We start from the raw sequence: 27,155 nt of genomic DNA on the forward strand, positions 1-27,155 counted from the left end.
TATTCAGTTATACAGTTTCAGAAAAGTTAGTTGATAAATGTTTGATTTCATAGAGGTTATTGGTATTCGGTGATTGGGAATAATGGTTGGCTGTGGGTCCAACTTAAAAATTGGATGAAATGTGGCCTGCAAGTTTTGGTACGTGTTTGATTCAGGTGGATCCAGTGTGAAATATTATGAAATATGGTCCATGGAGGTGATAAGAGTTGTCGCCTTCATTGAGGGGTAGGAGCTTCCTTTTAGTGGTAGCTGGTAAAATTGATGAAGGAGTAGGAGCTTCCTTCAAATAGGATTCAGTAATTTTTTTATGTAGTAACTTCCTTCTAGTCAAAGCTAGAGAATTTGTGGAGGTTGTATCCTCATGTATGTAGAAGCATGTGTACTGGTAAGAGTTTGTACCAATACAAGATGTAAGAAGGTTTTATTTATAAAAAGAAAAGAAGACAAAGATGAGAATAATTGTGGTTTTCTCCAAAATTGGGTATTCAACTTAAAACCCTAGTGTCTTAATGTGTTTATTATGTGTTATGGTTTAATGATTGATGAAATCGACAAAAATAAGTAAACTATGCTATTTGTGTTCATTAAAAGTGCGTAGACACATAAGTTGCTTGAAGATAAGTCATTTATAAAATTCTAAATGTGCAATTGAATATTAATTGAAATGAATTACTAATTGATCTCCCCCTCATTATTTCTAACAATTAGTACTAGAGCATGTCTCTCAAATAAATCTTGATCACCTGAGAGTAGACCAGGGACCATGGGAAGGAAGAAAAACAAGAAGGAAAATCAAAGGAAAAGGTCAGTTCAAGAAAACTATGACAATGATAACAATGTATCACATGTTGCAGTAATATATGCAACTATCAATAAAGGGGAATCGGTAGTTGAACAAGGCAAGTTAGACACTATGGATAATAAGATATGCTGTTGGGCATGGAATCCCCCCCATGACATGTTTTGGGGCTCAAAACCCAAGTTTTGACTGAATCTTGTTGTAAAGCTCCACAAATTGCGGGCGCAATGCGCGAAAGTATGATAGAGTTAGAGGGTTGTCCGCCCTAGTTTTGTAATGTAATGTCAGCTCGAAAGGCCTACCCATGGTCCACGAACCATGGGATTGTATAAATAGAGCGAGGATCTAAGTGTAAAAGGAGATATAGATAATAAAAGAGAAGTATGAGAAGTCTAAGTGATTGAGTCATAGTGTAAAGTGTGTCTTTGGGCCTGTTATCACAAAATCTAACCCTGATAGGCTGCTAATCAAGTAGACTCTGAGTAACTCTTTCAAACCAATCTTTCGGTTGAGGCTTAGCCTCCTCAACTTGAGAGGGCTCTCTCAATAGGTTTAAGATTTTTGATTAATGATTAGATGGCTAACTCTAGGAATAAAAATGGACAAAAATGTGTAACTGGTTGAATCAAAGATTAGCAAACATCTATTGGGCTATGGAGTCAAGATAGTCTTCAACCAAACATCATAATCAGCTAAACATGGAAGTCAAGGCACTTGGAGTTTAAGTTTATAAGTGAAATAGTAACATAGTGAATAAACACAGTTTACAAGCATGTGAAGGAAGTTAGAGCATTTTCCAATGAATTCTAAGTAACACATGCTCATACCACTGCAAATAAGTAATTGAAAAGGCCATAAAAATATCAAACACATAAACCCCTTGTGAATCTTGAGCAGTAAAACTGATCTCTGTATTATGTTTGAAAAACAAAACAGTCTCTACAATAACACTGCTGCGTTTGCTAATAATATTTCCAACCATGAGGAATTTGATCTCATGCTTCATATAGAGTTTTTACAACCTTTGATTCTATGATCCATCCTTAGGAGAATTCGAATTTCTAAAATTGACACCTATCTACTCATAAAACAAACTTCTTAATTACAAACTGATAGCTAACTGTCTTTTAGGAGTCCTAATACAAATAGGAGTGAAACTCTAAAACATGTTTCAACAACCTTATCTATGACTTAAATACAATCTTTGACAACTCATAATCCTTATATTCGACCATTATGATACCTCCAACACTGTTACAAACTTTGTTGATTCATGACCTAACTGTCCGAAAAACAAGGAGACAGAGTTCCTCCCTTTTAGCCCTTAATCCTTTATGCTTATCTTCGAGCAGTTTTGCTACCATTGTTGTTGTAGCCTCTCTTCATATTTTTTTAACTATATTTCTAGGTCTTCAACTTGTCTCTTCAATCTCCTATTAGTAGCTCTCAACTGAAAATTCATCATCCTTACAAATCTGGCTTCTTTAATCGTAGGTACAGTCCAAGTAAAGTACTAAGCTTCATTGCTCACTATTTTTGGTTTGGAAACTTTTTCAACTTCCCAGAGAGCCTTTATCCTTTTGAAATCTGTCTTCTCAACAACATGCCTTCTTTCTCTCTTCCTTAGTCTAGCAATTTCATTATTATCTGCTCTTAACCTTTCTTCCATTTCTTCATAACTGGTTTTTTCTGTTTGAATGGAAAAAACTCTGTTTTTGTCAACTTCAGGTATTTGTGATGAAAGGTCTATCAAATTTTCCTGAACAATGGAAGCTTCCTTTGTTTTCCTTAACTCAATATTGGACTCTTGCATCTTTTTAGATTGCCTAGTTAAAGGCTTTCTGGGCTTGAACACAAATGCTGCAACCTCATCCTCAAATTCCAGTTTCTTAGAAGATTTCATCTTCTTCGATTTTCCTTCATCAGATTTTATGAAATCTGCCTGCACCAAAGGGGATTCTTCAATATCAATGGCTTGTAGAATATCATTTAAATTACCTTTTAAGTCTGGATTTTCTCCTGAGATCACTGATTTACCCTTCTCCTTTGCAATTTGACTTCTAGTGAATCTCTTTTGAACTGGTTTGTTAGTTGACTGTTCTTGTGTCATTTCTTTAACTTCAGCTATATTTTCCTTTGTAGATTGAGGAGTCTCAAGAATAACCACTGATGCTTTACTCACTTGCTCTTTCACCTGCTTTCTAGGTTTTAGCTTAACAAATCTTTTTGCCCTGGTCATTACAGGCTTACTGATTTCTGCTGGTGTAGTTTATTTAGCCTTAGGGTTAATGCCTGTATCTTGATTTTCCATTCCAAAACCACATAAAAACAAAAATGAAGACCATTTTGTGTTGATCCTTTTGAGTTCATGTAAAACTATCGGTTTAATTAGACCATGATGAAAAAGGGAGGTTTCATATCCTTGAGATTTCATTTGCACTTTATCTACCATCTTAGCTATACTTCGATATAGGAAGAAAGGTAAATCTAAAGAAATCATACCAGTAAAATGCAACAGGAGTTTAAAATGATATGAATATACTTTATGATATCTTCCCTCACAGGTAAAATACCTTTGAATATTGAAGAGCAAGTTGGCATAGATGTCTTTGATGTAGTTCCTTGGAATTGCCTTGGCTAAGTCTGTTCCTACAAACTCTAGCTTCAGAAACACTTTACATGGTTCCATGTCAAATCTGAAGCTTTTGAACCATCTATCTTGCCCCCCTAGGAATCTCTGTCACCAAAGCTATGATCTCAGGAGTAATTAGCAAGTTTAGGATTCCAATTTTTGTGTCTAAGCCAGTGAATTGTTGATCCGGATTTAAACAGGAATGCAACAAATTATAGAGATAACCATATACACAAAGATGCAGCGGAAATAATACTTCATTTCATTAATGGAAAATACTGAAATATGCTTACAGCCAGAAATGGAAATAAACCAGCTAGGGCGATGGTAGCTTATCTCTGAGAAGAGATGTGATGGCTACATGCCTCTGAATTGTGTTACAATGAGGCTTGAAGGCCTATTTATTGTTGAGAAACAATGGAAAACCCTTAACATTCCAAAACCTAACCCTAGGAGATGAAACGCCAAACTGTGGGCCCTGTTTGGGGTAAATTGGTACATCAACTTCCCGGGGTCGTAACTTTGGCATATGATCTCCGTTTGATGCATACAATAGCTCGTTAGAAAGATCTATCTGATCACTACCATTTTTGGAATGGGAAACATCGATCTATTTGATGGACCCATGTTGCCCCCGGATTCCCCAAAAAGCGTCGTTTAGGGCCTCAAAACGGCTCTGGAAGTTCAAGACCCGAAACACTGCTAAAAATAGTAAGTTGGGCTACAATTAAGGAAACTGAAAATGCCGAGAAGGAAAATGGTGGGGGTCCAGGTGGACTTGGCAGGTGGCCACCAATATCCACCTGGATCAATTGTAGGGTAAACTCATTTGTCACGTAAGTGTGTCCTCCCTGCAATTTTTCACAAAATTTCCAACATCTTGTTCTCTTGAAGGCTTCCATTACTAATTTATCTCTGGCTAAGACCTTGGTGCTTTTAGGCTCTGTTCTTAAACAATGAATAGACCTGTGACTTTTCCTTTCTTCTGTCATCTTTGCCTCTGAATTCCTATAACAAATCAGCCTCGCTTGAATTTCTGTTTATCAGCCTCGTTTGCTTATGGTGGTCATCCTCGCTTAAATTATAGATGAGATAAGATTTGGTAAGAGATTACCATAAGCTTATCATTCAAAAATGGTCTGTTTGAGTGTTTGCATGAAAACTGCAATAAGAAACCAGCTAGCCCTTTTGAATTTGAAATTACCTATCATGATGACCCCTACATTTGAAATGATGGATTTGGATGGTTGCATGCTTAAGAACTGACTCCTAGCTGACACCTAATAATGAAAAAATAACGGAACTGCCTATGAATCCGCGCTTTCATAGCTTGCTTAGTGTATTTTCAGGGAAAAGTGCTATGAAAAGAGCAACGTTTTCGTAGCACAAAATAGACCTTTTACACTATCTGTGCTATGAAAACGTGGTTTCGGGGCTAATTCCAAAAAAATTTCAAAATGGTTTAAGATATGAGTTCTAAACAGAATGTGAGGCTTCTAAGACAAGGAATAAGGTTTTTGAACTTTATTTGGATATGAAAATGATACTTTTGAGACTCTTAACCCATCACTTACCCATTAAAACATAAAATGACTTAACACCTATCTAGGACCAATGACTAGGAACAATGTAAACTATTCAGGTTTAGAAAAAAAAAAACTTTTATGGTGATAACAGTGGCTCCACTTGGGATAGTGTACCCCTGTGGCACGCTAAGAACCCGTAGCTCCAGTGCTATCCAATTTTTGATAAAACAAAAAAACTTTTATTTGATTTGACAAGAATCTTCTTCAAACTATTTGGGCCTTCACCTCGAGCTTAAGCTCTCTATTTCAGCTTGTCATTATTAGCAATAAAACTGACAAAGATGGAATATATACAATGTCATGAGTGATTGATAAATCTTCAACAAGTATAATGCTTTAGGAACCTGCCATTTACAGGCCCTCCAGCATATGATCCTCCATCAATTTCCTGCAATATGTAAGTGTTGTTCCCATGAAATCTAGCAATCTTAAAAGGACCCTTCCATAAATTCTCAAACTTACCATGCTTGTCGTTTTCCTCAATTTTTGCCTCCCATTTCAGCACTTTGTCTTGTATTTGGAAACTATCTTCTTTAATCTTCTTGTCAAATGTATTTTTAATTATGTTTTGAGCATGTTGATGGTTGTCATAGACTTCATTTCTCTTTTCCTGCAAAGCTATCAACTGGTTTATCCTCCTCTGAATGGCATTTGGTTCCTCTTCAAGTCCTTGAATTAATTTCATGACTAGTACCCCAAGTGATGTCGGAAAAACAGCTTCAGCACCATAAAATAATTCATATGGTGAAGTCCCAATTGATCTCTTTGTACATATCCTATCAGCCCATAAGGCATACTTCAGCTTTAAGTGCCAAGCTTTCTTGTTCTCCTGCAATACCTTTTTGATGATTCTTACAATGCTCTTATTTGATGATTCGGCAAGACCATTTCCTTGCATATAGTATGCTGTAGAGTGTCCAAGAGTGATGTGGTATTGATGACAAAAATTGATCATTTTCTTAGACTTAAATGCTTGAGCATTATCTGTTATAATCTTCATGGGGTAGCCAAATCGAGACAATATATTATTCTCTAGAAAAGAAATAATTACAAAATCATTAGCTTGCCTTGTTGGGATTGCCTCTATCCATTTGGTGAAGTAGTCCGTTGCTGTGAGAATCCAGTGATGCTATCCTGATGATGATGGATGTATCTCTCCAATAAAGTCTAACCCCCATTGCTGAAAAGGTGCTTCCACATAGATAGGAACCAAAGGTAGAGGTACAAGTTTTCTTCTTCCTTCAAAAATTTGGCATTCATGACATGCAGCAATTCTTTTGTAAATGTCTTTAAACATTGTTGGCCAAAAATATCCCGCTCTTAGAATCTTATTTGTTGTATCCTTCCAATAATGGTGTCCTCTGCAATCACCTTGATGGAATTCTTCAATGACTTTTTTAGCCTCTTCTTCAAGTAAACAATTCAGCAAAATTCCTCCTGTATCTTTCCAAAACAGATTTCTGTCAAATATAAAATATCTCAAAGATTTCAGCTTAACAAACCTTGCTTTGGACTTTGTTAGATTAGCGGGAGCTTTGTAATGTTGTAACACAAATACCACATCCTTATACCAATCCGAAACAAGATATTTCTCATCAATTGGGACCAATTCTTCCTCATCATCAGAAATTTCTGATATTTCTGCATTCAGATTTATGTTAAGACAATCCAAGTTTGACTGAGTCATTAACTTTTCCAATCATTATCCCTTCACTAATTTGGTTGGTTTGATGTCTATATCATATTTTGACAATTTTTCGATCCATTTTCCCCTCTTACCATCCATATCTACCCGAGTTAGAATGTCTTTCACCACAGTACTTGGAACATATGTCACAATGTGAGAATGCAGAATGTAAATTCTGAAATCTTTAATAGATTTCACCAAAGCATAGGCCTATTTTTCTATAATCTTATACTTTAGCTCAGCATTCGCCAATGTTCTACTAAAGAAAGAAATACGTTGTTCAGTACCTTGCCTTCCTTTTTGTAACAAAACTCCAACAATTGTATTTTCGGAAGCAAATGTAAAAACTAGAAATTCTTTGGAAAAATCTGGACTGATGAGTACCGGTGCTTGTGTGAGTGCCTTCTTGATTTACTCAACATAATTCTTTGCTTCAGCTATCCATTTAATCTCAACTCATTTTTTTAACATCCTTGTTATATCTTTAACAATCTCAGCAAAGTTAGGAATGAAGCGCCTAACAAAATTCACTTTCCGAAGAAAAGAGTGAATATCTTTCCTACTTCTTGCCAAATCTACTTTTTGAATTGCATTAACTCTGTTATGATCAATCCTAATTCCATCTTCAGAAATAATATGACCAAGTACTTTGCCTGTAGTTAAAGCAAATATGCTTTTAGTAGGATTAAGAGAGATGCCAAACCTTCTACATTTCAGAAGAATTTTTTCTAGGCGTTTCAAATGATCTTCTTCTTTCTTTGAAAAGACTATTATATCATCAAGATAAAAAACCACCATCTTGTCCTTTTCTTCAAAAAAAGAAATGTCCATTGCTCTTTGAAAAGTAGCTCCCGCATTCATGAGACCAAAAGGCATCTTGGCGTACATGAATGTGCCCCATGGTGTTGTGAAGGTTGTCTTCTCCTGATCATCCGGATGCACAAGAATCTGATTGTAACCTAAAAAACCATCAAGCATAGACATTCTTTGTGAACCAACAATATTTTGCAGAATTGAATCCATCTTGGGAAGAGGATAGTTGTCCTTTAGTGAAGCCTTGTTCAAATTTCTGAAGTCAATACAAATTCTGATTTCTCCACTCTTCTTTCTAACCGGTACCAAATTTGCAAGCCAATTTGAGAATCTGATTGGGACAATGATTTTAGCATCAAAAATCTTCTTAATCTCCTTTTCAATCAATGACATGAGAAGGGGATTAATTCTCCTCAACTTCTGTTTGAAAGGTTTCTCATTTTCTTTGATAGGAATAGTATGCTGAATAATGGAAGGATCATAGTTTTTTAAATCAGCATAACTCCAAGCAAAAACATCAATAAACCTCTTCATCAGCTCAATATATTTGGATTTCATATCAGCTGAAAGAAACTTTGAAATTTTAATCATTTTAGGCAAAGCTAATGTACCAATATTACAACTTTCTACTTCCTCTTCATCAGCTTGTATCTTTGGTGATTTGAAAACATCATTCTGATCAAAAAGCTTCTCAAGGGGAATAAGACCCTTTGGTATTGAATTATTCTTTAATTACAACACTTCAGAATTTTATTTAGAATCAACAAGAGTGTTTTGTTAATCTACTTGAGTACTTTCAAATTCTTCTTTCAGCTCAATAAAATTCTTCACCTGTTGATCATCTTCAAAAACTTTCCAATTGGTGATATTGTCTGGTATAGTTGGTCTATGACGAACTTCAATCTCATATTTCTCAAAAGAATGAATAGGAATGATAAAAATACTTGCCGAAACAGCAAGAGAATCAACAATGGAATTTTGGTCTCTAGTTTTGACAACGAAAGAATAGGCCTGAAAATTATCCAACATGTCTAAAACTAAATTTCTGTATGCTCTCATTCTTACATCCTTTGTTTGATAAACACCTTCAACTTGTCTAATAACCAATTCAGAATCTCCAAAAACAAAAATATTTTGAGCCTTCATTCTTATCAAAACATCTAGACCCAAAATCAAAGATTCATATTTAGCCATGTTGTTTTTGCAATCAAAATTCAGTTTGTAAGAGTAAAACTTACTCTCATCTCTTGGACTTGTAATCCAAATCCCTGCCCCTGCCCCTTCTTTTCATGTTGATCCATCGAAGTACAATGACCACCATCCCTCCATCTCTTTTTCATTTACTTGCTGATTTCCTATTTGCTGATTTTTGGGATGCTGATTTTCTGAGTGCTGATTTTCTGCTCTCATTTCTTCCTCAACACTATCAGCTGACTCATTGAAAACAATGGCAGATGCAAGTTCAATATTGATTGCATAAATAGGAAAATTCTAAGGTTTATCTTTGCTACTTATCATATAAGCCATTCTAGTCTCTCGATACAATCTCCTTTGTTCACCAAAAACAGGAATTGTCGCATAAGTAAGGTCCATCTGCATTGTGCCTTTGATTTTTGCTACCCATGATCTTGATAATAACATCCCAAACTTTGGCGGAATATCAGCCACAATAATGTCCATAACAACTGTCTTTGCTGGGATTTGTGTTAGACCAACAACAACATATTTGATTAAACCGATACATTGAACTCTTTTTGAGTCAAAAGAAAATAAATCCTTATATGGTCTTGTTATCTGTAACCCCATCCTTTCCATAATTACTTTGGGCATAAGATTATGAGAAGCCCTTGAATCCAACATAGCATTATGTAAAGTCATATCATGAATACTAATGCTTACATAGAAAGGAGGAAACTCTTCATTTTGATCATCTTATAACCTTGGACCCAAATATATAGTAGGATTATCTTCTTGGACATTTAAAATATCAGCAGCTCCTAGTTGTGAATTCAACATCTTAAAAATCTTGCTTCTATATTTGTTTACCTTGAGAATCTCACTAAAAGGGATTGATATTTTAATCTTTGAAATTTCATTCTCAAGGTTGAAATCAGGAACAGATCTTTCAGCTTCTTTGATAAGAGGAGGAAGTTGAGTGTCTTTCTTACCAAGCGAAGTGTCTTTCTTACCTTCAACAATCTTTGGGGTATCATTTTTAGCTTCGGAAACCTTTGGAGCATCTTTCTTAGGCTGCACTTTGTTTGCAGTAATCGACACATTTCTGTTTCTAAGATTATATTGTTTTTGCATTTCAAAGATGGCATGCTGATACCCTTTAAAATAATCTGAAGGTTCTTCTCCTTGATTGGCCAAATTTGACTCATCATGCTCTTCTTTAGTCAAGAAAATTCCTGACATCTCTTCATCAAGACAATGGATAGATTCTTCAGGAATTTCAGGATCATCTTCTTCATCAACCAAATTCTACTGAAAAGGAGGTCTCGCTAGAGGATCAGGCTGTTGGTTTCTATTTTCTCTTGGTCGTTGTTCGTTTTGAGGTCTCCTAAATTGAGGATTTCTAAATTGAGGTTCATGTTGCACAAGAGGAGCAGAAGTATTTCCAAGAGCTAACCTATCCATCAACTTCTCCATGGTTTTCATCATTGAGTCAAATTTATCTTCAGAAGTTGAAGAGGAAGGTTTCTCTTCTTCTTTCAATTTAGTTTTTCCCATTTTTGACTTTTTAGCAGCTATCATGTTTACCTCTACCTTTACTACATCACTTTGCATTTCAGCAAGTGTAGGTGATTCTCTTTCTCTCAACAAGATAGAAAAGTCATAATCAAATGCTTCAGCATATCTCATTTGTGCTAAGGCTTCCGGAGGTTTCAAACGAGCTGGAATTGAGTCAAAAACTTTATTAAATCTTTTTGAAAAGTTTTGAACAGATTCATCAGGTGCCCTTCTAAGATTGTTATATTCAGTAAGTGCTTGAACTGGATTAGTTTTGTTTCCCCATTTTATTAGAAATTTACCTTCAAATTCATCCCAATTTTGAATGCTTCCCTATGCCAGAGCTTTAAACCATTTTCTAACTTCACCAGTTAGAAAATATAAATGAGTTCCTTTTCATTTTCTAATCTAAACAACACTTCATAAATTTTATCATCAACTTTTTTGTCTTCAGGACTTCTTACTATTTCGAAGAGCAAAGATTTCGTATGAGATGGAGTAGATGATATTTCTAAAATTCTTCGATTGCCTTTTGAAACAATGTTTGGATTGTCCACAATGGTAGGTGGATTGGGATCAGGATTGCTCCATGTGTATCTCCTTCTCGAAGCCACCTTTAAACTTTTGAAAATGTATGGAGTCACTAAGGTAGATTGCAGCCTAAAAAACGTTCTGAGCTCTTGCTACCTTCAGAAGTTCAGCTTCTTGATTTCCGGAATGAGTAATATTCAGGCTCCTGGCAGACACACCAAAATGCTATCAAAAAATCTGGCCCTGATAGGCTACTGATCAAGTAGACTCTGAGTAACTCTTTCAAACTAATCTCTCGGTTGAGGCTTAGCCTCCTCAACCTGAGAGGGCTCTCTCAATAGGTTTAAGATTTTTGATTAATGATTAGATGGCTAACTCTAGGAATAAAAATGGACAAAAATGTGTAACTAGTTGAATCAAAGATTAGCAAACATCTATTGGGCTATGAAGTCAAGATAGTCTTCAACCAAACATCATAATCAACTAAACATGGAAGTTAAGGCACTTGGAGTTTAAGTTTATAAGTGAAATAGTAACATAGTGAATAAACACAGTTTACAAGAATGTGAAGGAAGTTAGAGCATTTTCCAATGAATTCTAAGTAACACATGCTCATAACACTGCAAATAAGTAATTGAAAAGGCCATAAAAATATCAAACACATATCCCCTTGTGAATCTTGAGTAGTAAAATTGATCTCTGTATTAAGTTTGAAAAACAAAACAGTTTCTACAATAACACGACTTCTTTTGCTAATAATATTGCCAACCATGAGGAATTTGATCTCATGCTTCATATAGAGTTTTTACAACCTTGGATTCTATGATCCATCCTTAGGATAATTTGAATTTCTAAAATTGACACCTATTTACTAATAAAACAAACTTCTTAATTACAAACTGACAGCTAGTTGTCTTTTAGGAGTCCTAATACAAATAGGAGTGAAACTCTAAAACATGTTTCAACAACCTTATCTATGACTTAAATACATTCTTTGATAGCTGCTAATCCATATCTTCGACCATTATGATGCCTCTAGCATTGTTACAAACTTTGCTGATTCATGACCTAACTGTCCTAAAAACAAGGAGATAGAGTTCCTCCCTTTTAGCCCTTAATCCTTTATGCTTATCTTCGAGCAGTTTTGCTGGCATTATTGTTGTAGCCTCTCTTCAGGTTTCGTTAACTATATTTCTAGGTCTTCAACCTATCTCTTCAATCTCCTATTAGTAGCTCTCAACTGAACATTCATCATCCTTACAAATCTGGCTTCTTTAATTGCAGGTACAGTCCAAGTAAAGCACTGAGCTTCACCGCTGACTATTTTTGGTTTGGAAACTTTTTCAACTTCCCAGAGAGCCTTTATCCTTTTGAAATTTGTCTTCTCAATAGCATGCCTTCTTGATGTCTTCCTTAGTCTAGCAATGTCATTATTAGTTGCTCTTAACCTTTCTTCCGTTTCTTCATAACTAGTTTTTTCTGTTTGAATGGAAAAAACTTTGTTCTTGTCAACTTCAGGTATTTGTGATGAAAGGTCTATCAACTTTTCCTGAACAATGGAAGCTTCCTCTGTTTTCCTTAACTCAATATTGGACTCTTGCATCTTTTTAGATTGCCTGGTTAAAGGCTTTCTGGGCTTGAACACAAATGCTACAACCTCATCCTCAAATTCCAGTTTCTTAGAAGATTTCATCTTCTTCGATTTTCCTTCATCAAATTTTATGAAATCCGCCTGCACTAAAGGGAATTATTCAATTTCAATGGCTTGTAGAATATCATTTAAATTACCTTTTAAGTCTGGATTTTCTCTTGAGATCACTGATTTACCCTTTTCCTTTGCAATTTGACTTCTAGTGAATCTCCTTTGAACTGGTTTGTTAGCTGACTGTTCTTGTGTCATTTCTTTAACTTCAGCTATCTTTTCCTTTGTAGATTGAGGAGTCTCAAGAATAACCACTGATGCTTTACTCACTTGCTCTTTCACCTACTTTCTAGGTTTTAGCTTAACAAATCTTTTTGACCTGGTCATTACAGGCTTACTGATTTCTGTTGGTGTAGTTCCTTTAGCCTTAAGGTTAATGCCTGTATCTTAATTTTCCATTCCAAAACCACATAAAAAAAAAATGAAGACCATTCTCTGTTGATCCTTTTGAGTTCATGTAAAACTATCAGTTTAATTAGACCATGATGAAAAAGGAAGGTTTCATATCCTTGAGATTTCATTTGCACTTTATCTTCCATCTTAGCTATACTTCGATATAGGAAGAAAGGAAAATATAAAGAAATCATACCAGTAAAATGCAACAGGAGTTTAAAATGATATGAATATACTTTATGATATCTTGCCTCGCAGGTAAAATACCTTTGAATGTTGAAGAACAAGTGGGCATAGATGTCTTTGATGTAGTTCCTTGGAATTGCCTTGGTTAACTCTGTTCCTACAAACTCTAGCTTCAGAAACAATTTACATGGTTCCATGTCAAATCTGAAGTTTTTGAACCATCTATCTTGCCCCCTAGGAATCTCTGTCACCAAAGCTATGATCTTCTGAGTAATTGACAAGTTTACGATTCCAATTTTTGTGTTTGAGCAAGTGAAATGTAGGGAAAACTTCTTTGTCACCTGAGTGTGTCCTCCCTGCAATTTTTCACAAAATTTCCAACATCCTGTTTTCTTGAAGGCTTCCATTACTGATTTATCTCTGGCTAAGACCTTAGTGCTTTCAGGCTCTGTTCTTAAACAATGACGATACTTGTGACAAATCAGGCTTGCTTGAATTTTTGTTTATCAGCCTCGCTTGCTTATGGTGGTCAGCCTCGCTTGAATTATAGATGAGAGAAGCTTTGGTAAGAGATTACCATAAGCTTATCATTCAAAAACGGTCTGTTTGAGTGTTTGCATGCAAACTGCAATAAGAAACTAGCCAGCCCTTTCGAATTTGAAATTACCTATCATGATGACCCCTACATTTGAAATGATGGGTTTGGATGGTTGCATGCTTAAGAACTAACTCCTAGCTAACACCTAATAATGAAAAATTAACGGAATTTGAACGAATTGATGTTTTGACAAGACTACCTACGAATCCCTGCTTTCGTAGCGCGCTTAGTGTATTTTTAGGGAAAAGTGCTACGAAAAGAGTAGCTTTTTCGTAGCGCAAAACAAACCTTTTACACTATTTGCACTATGAAAATGTGGTTTCGAGGCTAATTCGAAAACATTTTCGAAATGGTTTAAGATATGAGTTCTAAACAAAATGTGAGACTGCTAAGACAAGGAATAAGGTTGTTGAACTTTACTTGGATATGAAAATGAGACTTTTGAGACTCTTAACCCATCACCTACCCATTAAAATATAAAATGACTTAACACCTATCTAGGACCAATGACTAGGAACAATGTAGACTGTTCAAGTTTAGAAAAAAAACTTTTATGGTGATAATAGGGTCGTAGGGTAGGAGAAGGCTCTGCAGCTGTGTGCATAGAGGCCTAGTAGTCTAGAGCTGAGTGCGCGGACCCCTGCAGCTGAGTGCACAGGGCGAGTCAAGTCTATAACTATGGAAAGAATTAATAAAGAGAAGTCTTTCTATAATCTTGTGTATCTGTTCTTGGGTTAATGCATGATTGATATAATTTTCGAATATATTGTTTATTTACTACACGCACATGTATGAAGGTTTTATGTTGTTAAATATAACTTAAAGCACTCAAGTAGGAAAGGATAATTAACTAATATTGGAATAGAAGCAAGGTTTTAACACAGAGCGCGGCGCATAGGCCCTGGGTAGGGCTGCACGAAGGCAATATATTAGGCCGTGAGGAATGGGAAAGTGCATGAAGCAACCTGCGCACAGGGACAAACCGCAGACTAATCGAACTCATCAGGCATCTCAAGGGTGTGGAAACTTGGTTCTAGCACCCTCCCATACTACTTCAGGTGAGACCTCAGTCCACGCTCTACGAACTGTTGCTGAAAGGGCTAGTAGTACTGGGATTTGTTTGGCTAATTAACTCTGAACCTGGGTCAGGCCCCAACAAGCCAACAAATGGTTCCATTGCTAGGACCAGGATCTACATAGAGATGTCTAATCTCGTATCACTAGAATCCGACCAAGAAAGGAATCGAAGAGTGGTTGGATGAAAAGATTCATGAGTTCATGGTGCAGGAAAACAGGAATCCATGACTATCAAAGGAAGAGTGGTTAGATTGCTACTTATATATGAAAATCCACAAAATTTCCTTTGCATCCTTCCCTACTGAGTTGTACGAGTGGATCACGAGGCTATAAAATAGCCAGGGAAGGTGTAAACTCGCCAAACCTATTGTGCGAACTCCGAAATTGGTGCGCAGACTGGAAGCATCCAAAGATAGGATCGCGCGTGCTTTCGATCACTAACTGGATCGAGTCATAGGAGGATGCATCACTGAATTCGTGGTAGATACTTCACTCAACTACAATGAGGCAAAATGACGCTTCCTTAAGGGACCGTGAGGTAAGTACGTTAAATCTTTGAACACTTGGATTAAAATGCTACTGTGTGAAAAGCTGGTTATGCGAATAAATTGATTTTTGGGGCTACGCGAAGTGGGAGGATCTATAGAAACGAAGGTAGCATAGAACTAGAAACTAGCACCTTGATTTCACCTCCGCGCGGAGGTGAAGAAGAGCTCGCGAAGGTTTCACCAAGAAGTGCGATCAATCTAATAAAGTAGAGAATTTCGCGCATACCACCTCCACCCACACCACCACCAGTTTCACCATCTTCACCCTTGACTTCATCCATACCACCTCCGCCACCACCGCAAAGCAGTATGGCCAACACTATAAAGCTACCAGTGTTCAAGGGAGTAGGGAATGAAGATCAAGACCAATTTTGGTTCATGATAAAAGCGTATGGGGAGCACAAGGTGTCACAGACGACAATATAAAGAAAGAAACGTTGATCAGTGCTCTACAAGATCACGCACTGAACTGGTACATTAAGAATTCCAATGACAATCCGAATGTAGGGATAGCGGATATCCAAGCTGCACGAAACAAGGAATTTGGCAGACCAAAATCAGAGGCATAGTTGATCATTGGATTCAAGGAAACCACAATGCTACCAAGTGAAACCTCGTGGGAGATGGATCAAAGACTGACTTGCACAATTCACGAAGCAAACATGACCTTAATAGATGCGAAATTCCACGAATGGTTTGTAGCCTCGTTAACACCGCATCTACGAAACGCATTGTCGTAACAAAGGCTAACAACTTAGGCTAAAGCTTTGGAGGTCGCAATGAGATTCCACGAGACTCTGATACAAGATCCTAACTTGGGAGTCTAGCAGATTCAAGCGCAGTTGAAGAACTTGTGCCTTGAGAATGTAGAGTTTGAAACAAGACAGGACATCTTGTCCAGAAGTGCGCGACGAGGTATAATGCATAAAGTGCAATGGCTAGGGACACGACAAGGACCACTATCCAGTGTTCGTGAATTACCTCGCGGGAGGAGGGCCAATGCCACTAAGACCGGAGGCATAAGCAGGACCAAGCATGACATCTGCATTTTGGTGCATGATTTGTCAGATAGGAGGGAAGCATGCGACAGATATCTGCCATCTATTACAGAAGTATACACAGAATTCCCAACAGTTGTTCTATAATTTTTGCAGGTTAGTAGGACATGATGAGCGCACCTGTAGAAGTTATGAATTGATGAGTGATCGGGCTCCTGCCTACAAAGTTCAGGCCAAAACATGGGCCCTCGATCAAAATGCAAGAATGGTGCACACTGGATTTCAAGGGCGTAGATGAGGCCAAGGTGGAATGGGACTAGGAAGAGGTCGCGAACAGCTGATATGTTACAATTGCGGAGGGACGAGGAATTATACCTGTGATTGTACAAATCCAATGAGACCATCATGCTTATATTGTATGCAGTTTGATCATGAGACAAAGGACTGTCCCACACTGATAGTGAAGTTGTGCAATAAAGGAGCACTCCAGCCTCCCCTGACTTAGAACCTGCAAATGATGAGGTCTGAGCCGCTCGAGGAAGACCCCAATGTAAATATCATGCTCTGGAGTGGTATTACGATAGGGGATGACAAAGGTAAGCAGCATGAAGAAATTACCTGGGTTCGCAAGGCTCCAACAAAGGAACTAGAATTTGATTTGGAGCACGCTAAGGAGACCTTCATGGAAGCTAAGAGGAGCTTCGCTGATGCCTCCACTTCAGGAAGTAAGGATAGACTAGAGCTAGAAATGGACCCATCGATGCTCACTACATTCTTGGAGACATGCATGAAGCTATTGTGCAACAACAAGGTTGTGAAGGGGCTGCAAGAACAAATAACTAGATGCGCTAGGACCATGCCAGGGGAGCCATGCATAGTCCGAAAGCTCGGGAAGCACCCAACGCAAACATGAAGGGAGATGTGGTTGACCACATAGATCGGGGAATATGAGATGGATCAAGTGATTTTGGATCTAGGATTGGATGCGAATGTCCTGCCAAAGTAGACATGGGAGTGCATGGACAGGCCCATGTTGCAATGGTCTCCTATCCAACTGCAAATGGTGAACCAACAAAAGATCCTACCTATGGGAAGATTGCAGGGAATTACAATAGACATCGAAGGAGCAAATGTGCTAGCAAATTTCAAAGTGATAGAGATTTTTGATGACAACAATCCCTACCCTGTGTTATTGGGAATATATTGGGCCACTAACATGAATGGAGTGATAAATCTAAAGAAGCGCAAGATGATTTTTGAGAAAAAGTCACTACACGTAGTGGTACCTTTAGACACTGCGGAAGGATCACGCTACACAGATCCATTGTGCAACTACGACAGCGACAATGATCTATACTGTATCTACAAGATAACTGTGTGCGAGAAAGACTAGGTAAATCCAACTGCGGATGGCCAAATCTCATGGGAGCGTGAAAGCTCTTGTACATCGGATTTTGATGAAGAGATATAAAGATGGTAGAACTGGTTACATGAGGTAACCACGCTCAACTGCAACATGATGAAAAGATCTCTGCTTTGCGTAGCAACAAAGGTAATGGATCTCCATACGTACGTTAGGTTAGGTGAAGTGGAGGAGTTCTTAAACAAATTTGAAAAAGAAGTGTTAGAACAACAGCGGTTTGACGCTCTAAAATGGGTACTACATGCTACACCCACAAGGTGGTGGGGTATGCACCAGTAGAGTTTTAAGGACTGGCGTGAATGCAGAAGGATGATGCACCTATGATTTGGGAAGCCTCAGATGTGATTGGAAGACAAGTATGATGGATGGGATGATCCATGTACGCACCTCACAAAATGGACGAAGGTCTATGGGGAAGAGCCACAACCTGAGTGGGTGCACCTATTCTGTCACACCCTGGATATTATACCCATGAATTGGTATATAGAGACAGAGCTATGCCATGGCACGAATGAATGGGATGTCTTGCGTGAAGGATTCATGTTAACCTTCACGTTTGAGGATTGTTTGTGGGATACTGGTAATGATGTGCTACAAGCAGTAAAACCAACTATCTTTAAAATACTCTAGGAGCCAACGGAAGTGCTTTAGCCTGAATGGGCGACCCAACTGAGATGTGCACTGGAGTGTTACAACGTAAACATTTAAGAAGACGATGAAGATCAGTGAAAAGTTAACATTCCAGTAAAAACGAAGTAGGTGAATATTGGTACCGAGGCCAAACCAAAGTATGCAACACTTGGTGACTACTGGGATGATGCCACAGTGGATAAGGTCGCTGAGTTACTCCACAAGTATCAAGACTTATTCCCTACCAAGATCACGGACTTAAAAGGGATCGTTGGTGATTTAGGGATGATGAAGATCACCCTAAAACCCGATGTGAAGCTGGTTAAGTAGAGGCCTTACCACTTGAATCCGAAGTACAAGGAAAACACTCGTGTAGAATTAGACAAAATTCTTGCAGCTGGAATTATTGAATTGGTGGAAGAATCTGACTCGGTAAGCCCTATGGTAGTACAGGAGAAGAAGCAGAAGGGCGAGATAAGAATATGCATGGACCTCAAGAAATTGAATGACGCCTATGTGCATGACCCATTCCCCAAGAATATGACTTTGAGGTCATGGTAAAGCCTGGATGCCTGAAAGCAGGACTAGATCACTTGTCACATATTGAGATGGGCAAGGAACCTACTAGTTTGGAGGAAGGATTACCTAACGCATAACTCTTTTCGATGCGTGTTGCAGACGGACACTTTGAAGATATAATCCACTTTCTGACAACAGGGATTGCGCCGAAGGAATACTCCGTTCAACAGAAGAAGGAATTGGTGGTGCGCGCGGTGGATTTTTCTATCATTGCAGGGCACCTATACAAAATGGGAAATGAAGAGATACTGCAAAGGTACGTACCTGAATTTGAACGAAGTCATATCCTCATGGAAGCACATGGGGGCGCTGTAGGAGGACACTATGCAGGATGAGCGACCACACAAAAGATTCTCTGCGCAAGGTTGTGGTGGCCAACCCTTCTTCAGGATTCAAAACCACACTGTAATCCCTGTGATATATGTCAAAGGACCAGTAAACCATCGTGGAGGGATGAGATGCCATTGAATCCACAAATGATGCTGTAGCCCTTCAAAAAGTGGGCAATCAACTTTGTAGGACCTATCAAACCTCAGGAAAAAACAAGCGCGTGATACATCATCAAAGACTACATGGCCGCCACGGTTGTGAAGTTTTTGTTTGAACACGTGTTGACTCAATTTGGCTATCTAAAAATCTTAATGAGTGATCACAGTACACATTTCCTGAACGAAACCATCAGCACACTCACAGAAGAGTTAAAGGTGTATCATCAGAAAAGCACACTGTATCACCCACAAGAAAATGGGACAGTAGAAGCATTCAACAAAATACTGGAGACTGCGCTAACCAAAGTGTGCAATGTGCAATGAAGTAATTGGGACCTACGCGTACCTGCAGTACTATGGGCTTATAGGACAACGTGGAAGAAACTGATGGGACAAACACCTTTCCAGTTAGTTTATGGCATGGAAGCTATCATGCTGATGGAGTATATTGTACCTAATCTGTGCATAGCAGCGCTCATAGGTATGACAGACTACGAAGCTCTGGAAGAAGGGCTCGCACAATTGGAAGAATTTGAGGAGAAACGGTTCCTGGCTGGTTTTCATTAGCAGGTACAAAAGCAGCATGAAAAGGCCTGGCACAATCACCATATTAAGTTGCGCACCTTCAAGGTAAATGACTTAGTGCTCTTGTATGACAGTAAGTTTGAAAAATTCCAGAGAAAGTTCAGAATGCATTGGCTGGGACCATACGTGGTTAAGAAGGTCACGGACAGAGGCATAGTACAACTAGTCAAACTAAATGGAGAGCCTTTCCCAGGCAAATTGAATGGCAGCCTCTTGAAGCCCTACATGGGTGGACCTGCTATCTGACTAACCGGCGGAAGCACAGTCTTCACGCTCCAAGGATCTGGACAAAGGCGTAGGACTGTAAACAAATGCAAGGGATACCGGCACAGATGCAGAGAAGCAGTTCAGACATAGAGGTCTCAGAACAACAAATGCAACAAATCCAACAAGCAGCAGCTCAGTGCGTTGCTGACCTCCGCACAGTTCGAGAATAGTTGGAGGGACTCTGCGCAAAGATCGCCGCACCGACAGAGTGACTCAAGGGTGAGTCATGATGTTTGTGTTGGGGGCCTGTTGGGCATGGAATCCCCCCCAAGGCATGTTTTGGGGCTTAAAACCCAAGTTTTGACCGAATCTTGTTGTAAAGCTCTACGAATTGCGGGCGCGAGGCACGAAAGTGTGATAGAGTCACAGGGTTGTCTACCCTAGTTTTGTAATGTAATATTAGCTTGATAGACCTACCCATGGTCCACGGACCATGGGATTGTATAAATAGAGTGAGGCTCTAAGTGTAAAAGGAGAGATAGATAATAGAAGAGAAGTATGAGAAGTCTAAGTGATTGAGTCATAGTGTAAAGTATGTCTTTGGGTCGTAGGGTAGGAGAAGGATCTGCAGCTGTGTGCATAGAGGCCTAGTAGTCCGCAGCTCAATGCGCAGACCCCTGCAGTTGAGTGCGCAGGGCGAGTCAAGTCTGTAACCATGGAAAGAATCAATAAAGAGAATGCTTTCTATAATTTTGTGTATATGTTCTTGGGTTAATGCATGATTGATATAATTTATGAATATACTATTTATTTACTGCGCGCACCTGTATGAAGGTTCTATGTTGTTAAGTATAACTTAAAGCACTCAAGTAGGAAAATATAATTAACTAATATTGGAATATAAGCAAGGTTTTAACGCAGATCACGGTGCACAGCCCCTGGTTAGGGCTACGCAAAGGCAGTATATTAGGCCGCGAGGAACGGGGAAGTGCGTGAAGCAACCTGCCACAAGGACAAACCACGAAGTAGTCAAACTCATCAGACATCTCCAGGGTGTAGAAACCTGGTTCTAGCACCCTCTCATACAACTTTGGGTGAGACCTCAGTCCGCACTCCGTGAACTGTTACCAAAAGGGCCAGTAGTACCGGGATTTGTTTGCTTAATTAACTCTGAACCTGGGTCAGGCCCCAACAAGCCAACATATTCTCATACTTAATTATGCTAATTATTAGGATCGCAAAGAAAATATGAATTCTAGGATAATATCCCTCAGATCTAATGTTTGGAATTAATTTGTAATGGTTATACTAAACCACCAAGATAAGAACTATAGAAGAATAGTCAGGAATTAAATGAAATATTTTGTAACATACTTGATCCAATATTAGAGAAAATTATTCTCTGTTGAACTGAAAAGGAAGTATGGGATAATCTACAAGCCATCCATGAAGGAGAAGGAAAAATAATAAAGAAGTTTGTTCATCAGGTAAACTAAAATGCAATATTGGTTCTGAAACATTAATGAATCTGAAGGAAATTGTAATCTATCAAAATAAGAGTGTGACCATGAAACAACCTTTACTATATCAAATGGAGTTACTAATTCAAAAGAAGAAAGGCTAGAGGAAGTGTTTAATATTAGACGAAAACTTGTTTATGCTTTCAAAAGGAATGATAGTCTTGAGATTAAGTTGCAGGAATATGAAAACAAGAACTGTGATGCATCTGTCACCACTACAACATTAATTGAACAACTAAACAAGAAGAAACACTATTGTGAAGGACTTGAAGCTAAGATCATATTGATGAAGTTTGATCTTGGAAAATCGAAAAAACGAAATGAGCAGTTACTTCAAGCATTTAAAGAACAAGATAATGAGCTTAAGGAAAAAATTATCAAGTTAAGACAACAATTGGAAGAGACAAATAGAGGAAAATAAGATGAGGGGAGCTAATTGAAAGGTAAAATAAATGAAAAAGACAAACATTTGAAATTTCATAATAGTATCAAATAACAGTCAAAATTCTCCCTCCATCAAACTAGGCCCTAGTTTTAATGAAATTGTGAAGGGAGAATCCAACTCACAAGATTGTGTAGGAAATTTTGAGGATAAAAAAACAAATTTTGAAAATCTTTGTCAACTAAAAAAAAAACCAATAAAAGTGAACTTTCAAAGGAAATCATTTTCTCCCAATAATAGAAATAAGAATCCATTCTCTCCTTTGGTCAATGATATTGAATGTTTTATCTATCATAACTTTGGACACATTGTAGACGATTGCAAAAGCAGCTTGTTCAAACTCCAACAAATAGTCTCTCCACATGTAGACCATCTGTTCCTAGGTACTCAAGTTTCTTTAAAGGGTATTGCTTTACATACTATTTATTTGGTCATAAAGCTATTTATTGTAGAAACATGAAGAAAAAATATTATGATTCTCTTGCCCCCTTCTCTGTTCACATAAGGGGTTATATGTGTAATAAGTTTGTACATGTAGCAAAATAATGTAGGGCCAAGTCAATGAATTGATACATAAATTTTAGAAAACAAGTAGATTCCATCCAAAGTTAGGAACCATACAATAATAATGTTATCGAAAGACCTGAAAAAGATGGATCTACTAGCTCTCCTCATTTTAAGCAGAAGGAAGAGGAGCAAGTGAAGTGTGGCCTTGATCTATGTGCATTTGAAGAAGAAGATCAATGGTACATATATAACGAATGCTCTCATCACATGTCTAGAAATAAGAGAAATTTTATCTCTCTAAAGAAAAATAAGAGTGGTAAAATTATTCTTGGAAATAATACACTAGAAAAAGTTTTAGGAAAGGGTAGTGTCGATCTTGATGTTAAGAATAAAGAAGCAACTAATGTATTTTTGGTTGAAGGGCTAAAGTAGAAGACTCTAAGTGTAGGTAAAATAGTTGATAAAGGGTATGTGGTTGTGTTTACCTCAACTGGATGCAAAATTATAGAAGTAGGAACTATAAAAGTTATAGAAAAAGGAATAAGAAATATTGATAAAGTATGTGTTCTAAAGAAAAATCTAGGCATAAATAAGAAGTTCCTCCTCTTAAGATTTAGAGTGGGGGAAAATAGTCCCCATTATAGTATGTTATATTATATGCTCATTTCTAAAAGGACTCCAAAAGTACATGTGGAGTAGATGATATCTTGATGACGATCATGTCCACAATATCAGTGGCACATAATCTCAGGGGGAGCTATGCATGTGTGCTATATTTCACTAGTTCAACCTTGAAGATTATTTCATATGTTGCTAGATTATCCTTTTGGTGATGATTTATGCTTATAATGGTACATCTACTAAATTTGTTGTGTTTAGGAAAAAATATGACATGTTCAGGGGGAGATGTCGCTACTTTATTTTGAGAAAAAAATAGCATTGTATATGTGTTTCTTATGAAGTAAAATCGCATATGTATGTTGTAATTACCTTAGACAGTCACATATTATTTTCTGTGGTGATGAAGGAGCGACAAAGATTCAGGGGGAGCTTCTCATATGATTCCAACATTTCATGGTTGGTATTATGGTTCTAACATTGGTTTTTTACTGGAATTTTTCAATCTATTGAGGGTGCCTATATGCTGCTTCAGAATGTATAATAGGGTGTTGATCCATGCTGTGTTTATGAGCTATTATCGATACCTCATTGTAAAAATTATGTTATTGCTATTATTGATCTATTTATTTGATGTATTTCTTGTTGGCATATTCATTGATGAGGAGGAAATATATGTTACTAATGTTGCATTTCGAAAATATAAAGAGATGATGATTGGTGATGAAGATTTGACATAGGTTCAGGAGGAGCATCTTCTATGCTTCCAATCACTACAAGAAAAAAGGACATTGGTGAGGGGCGAAAAATTTCACCATAAGCTCATTGGTGACGGTCAAAAGGGCATTCGTTACCAAAACTAAACGTCACCAAAGGTGGCATCGCCAAAAGTATAGGTGTTGTAGTGACATACAAATTCCGTTACCAATAATGATTTATAATGATGGATAATGACCGTCACCATTTGACATGAGCAATGGTGAGGGACCATAGCCTCCGTCACCAAAAACTGAGCGTCACCAAAGGTGGCTTCGCCAAAAGTATAAGTGTTGTAGTGACATTCAAAGTTCGTCACCAATAATGATTTATAATGACGGATAGCAATTGTCACCATTGCATATGAGCAATGGTGACGGACCATAGCCTCGGCCACCAAAAACTGAACGTCACCAAAAGTATAGGTGTTATGGTGACATTCAAGGTCCATCACAAATATTGATTATAATGACGGATAGTGACCGTCACCATTTCATATGAACAATAATGATTTATTGTGATGGATCTTTAATGGCCATCATTATTAGTGCATATATATGGTGACGTTCATTGACCGTCACCAAAAGCCGCATTGCTAAAAGTATAGGTGTTGTCGTGACATTCAATGTCTATCATGAATACTAACTATAATGACGGACAATGACCATCACCATTTCATATCAGCAACAACTATTTATGGTTACGGACCTTTGAGGGTTGTCACTATTGATGCGTATATATGGTGGCATTCGTGGACTATCACCATTTCATATTTTTGGTGAGGGTCGAAAAATGTCACCAAAGCTCATTGGTGATGGTCAAAAGAGCCTCCGTCACCAAAAATTGATTGTCGCCATTCCATATGGATGTCAGGGTACGATGGAATCGAACCACCAACCTCCTGCTTGTAAAGCAGGTGCTCTTCCATTGAGCTAGCACCCTTTAAAGAATTATATTTTTTAAAATTAGACCTTGAAACTTTATAAATTGTAAATTTTACAACTTTCAATAAATTAAAGTCTCAACAATATTTTACTAAACAAGCAAAGCAACATCGAATATGTCGGTCGCTACCTAATGGTTATTGAAGTTATGAAAATTGGGTGGAGGGAAAAATAGTTATGCATAAGAGAATCAATATGTTTAGTTGAATACTCAATTAGGGGTGAAACTCTAAAGACATTTATAACCTATAAATGACCTATAACTATCAAATGCACCAAATTTTGCAAAGGAAATGTCGTAAGTGGATATCATATGGAAGAAGAGGAGGCAGGGACTTGGAACCCTTGTACATCTTGGCATGCATTACTACTTGGTATGTCTTAGCTTGTTTGACATGCCTTTGTACTATCTGGCACATCTTAGCATGCCCTAGAATTCCCTAACATGCCTTGGTAGTCATGACCTCACAACTAGAATTGCATTTTTCCATGACTTGGGAACCTTACATTCACTAGAACACCTTGGCACTCCCTAGTTGTCATGCCCTTTGTTATCCTCCATAATGTCCCAGGCTAATGAAGAGATCGATGGAGGTAACCACAGACCAAGCTTTTAGTTTGGTAGCTAGCCCTACCAAACTAGAGAGGGCTCTCTCTATGAAATCACAACCAAGAGATGACTGGAATGTAAAGGATTTTTATGCTAGATAGCTAGGGTCAGGTGGGTTTCTAGAAAATTTAGGGACTTGGAACTCTATCAACTAGTGTCTTGTGTGGTAGGGACTTTGTCAAGGAGGCAAGTACTTGGAACTCTGTCTAGGATAAAGCACCTAACATGCATGACAAAAGCTCCCTAGAATAGAGTACCTCCGACCTAAAAGAGTGTCCCCTGCTCAAAATATAGAACTCTTCTCTACTGTGCACTTTTATTAAAGATAAATCTGTGCATAAAATAGTACTAAGAAAAACACCTAAATTAAGAAATGTGAGCATCTAAGTCAAACTATAAAAGTATAATAAATATGGCTCTATACAAGTTTGGGAAACACTAGACAAGCATGCTTTCATACAAAAACAATAATATTCCTAAAATAGATGCGATTCTTTCATCGTTGCTATACCCTCACAACAAAACTGGAATCTATAGCATGTACCCCAAGGCTGTATGCATTTTCTGAAGGTGTAGATTGAAAGGATCTGCTGAGATGAATTACTATTGAAGGAGAAACACCTTCAAAACAATAGATAAAGTCTATTGTGAATTCAACCCATTTGCACACAGACAAAGTCTGCTACTAGGTACACTTCTCCGTTGAATGGAAACTACAATGTATTGTAGTGTCGTTGAAGGAAAAGCACCTTTAGTGCAACACAGATAAAACTCTAACATATATTGTCACTATGGCCTCGGTTGTCGATGATCTCATCAATATAGGTAACAACTTTGATAATTTAAAAACCAAAAGGTGAGATGCATAGATCATTTGAAATGACAGATTTGGGCATACTTTATTATTGTTTAGGAGTGTTAGTATATAAAATGCAAGGTAACTTGTTGCGTCTTTATGTCACAGGCCAAGGATGCGAAGAACTACATAAAATATTAAATAACATGGTATAAGTCGATTGCAGGTTATTTTGAAACGGGAATGGAATTCTCCTTGTGCGGGTTCTAATCTAGTGGGTATAACTTTAAATAAGAAACTGATAGTTATGGGGTTGGAATTGTCTCACAATTCATGAAAAGTCCCAAATTGTTCACTAGAAAGAAGTAGTGCGAGTTGTCAAGTTTATGGAAGGGAACACCCTATTCGCAGGAAGATAACTTGAAATTAGTCGGGCATATTATTTCTCGTCTTCTTGTATGTGTGTGCTTTGAAAAGATAACCACATCCAAAGACTCAATAACAACTCTGGTAAAGTTTATAGATGTGAAGCACTTCTAAGAAAACCCATCGCTTAATGACAATTGAGCGAGGAATATGTTGAAGGATTCAATCTTGCACTCAGTCATAAAAAGGAAGTTGGGGTATCCAGCATCTTGCCAACAAACCGACTCCAACCATAATGTGAAAGGCAGGTTAACTACAAAACCTCTTTCCCACTTTGTAGTATTGTTCCCTCTTGAATTCCAACAGGTATTTGGTTGCTGAGATCCACAAAACTTGTGCTA

General features: G+C 37.7%; 1 non-coding gene across 1 annotated transcript; it reads right to left on the reverse strand.

The window, feature by feature from the left end:
- Nucleotides 1–24,908: 24,908 nt before the first annotated feature.
- Nucleotides 24,909–24,980, reverse strand: TRNAV-UAC (transfer RNA valine (anticodon UAC)). The gene has a single exon. It is a non-coding gene; the product is annotated as a tRNA-Val (tRNA).
- Nucleotides 24,981–27,155: the final 2,175 nt, after the last annotated feature.

The sequence above is a fragment of the Pinus tabuliformis genome, chromosome 1_2, assembly GCF_031772625.1.
Source record: "Pinus tabuliformis cultivar Carrire ecotype Pingquan chromosome 1_2, CPIR1, whole genome shotgun sequence".
NCBI lineage: Eukaryota > Viridiplantae > Streptophyta > Pinopsida > Pinales > Pinaceae > Pinus > Pinus tabuliformis.